Raw genomic sequence first — 830 nt, 5'->3', positions numbered from 1 at the left:
CTCGCGGTCATAGGATCGCGGTTTCGATTCCCAGACCGGGCGTTGTGAGTGTTTATTGAGCGAAAACACCTAAAGCTCCACGAGGCTCCGGCAGGGGATGGTGGTGAACCCTGCTGCACTCTTTCACCACAACTTTCTCTCACTCTCACTTCCTGTTTCTATTGTGCCTGTAATTCAAAGGGTCAGTCTTGTCACACTGTGTCACGCTGAATATCCCCGGGAACTACGTTAAGGGTACACGTGTCAGTGGAGTGCTCAGCCACTTGCACGTTAATTTCACGAGCAGGCTGTTCCGTTGATCGGATCAACTGGAACCCTCGACGTCGTAAGCGACGGAGTGCCAACACACACAGTTAATCCAGCGCTGCATGATCCCCTCAAGTTTTCTCAATATGCAACTAATCTCGGACCACATTATCACAATATAGTCATTAATAGATCAGCAAAATTGTGATTCGAAACAGAATTGGCTGCTATTTTCACCAGACCGAACGACATCCACGTCATATCGTGCCGTTGCTGGGTTTTTTTTTTATAGTGGGTGTGGTTAAATGAGTGTCTACATCTAAATCAATGACATTAAAATGTTGTTACAATATAATTATCCCATAAATCTTACAATACACAGCTGTACCGCTCATGTAGTCTTCATTAAGATTTGGTGACGTACGTTTGATAAGATTAGAACTTCAACTTCAAGTCTGAATGCAATAAAACTAGCTCATCCACTCCTCGTCTCTCTCTCTATCTATCTATCTATCTATCTATCTATCTATCTATCTAACTATTTATCTATCATATATGTATATGTATATATATATATATATATA

This window comes from Octopus bimaculoides, chromosome 15 (assembly GCF_001194135.2).
Source record: "Octopus bimaculoides isolate UCB-OBI-ISO-001 chromosome 15, ASM119413v2, whole genome shotgun sequence".
Taxonomy (NCBI): Eukaryota; Metazoa; Mollusca; class Cephalopoda; order Octopoda; family Octopodidae; genus Octopus; species Octopus bimaculoides.
This window is presented reverse-complemented; position numbering follows the sequence as displayed.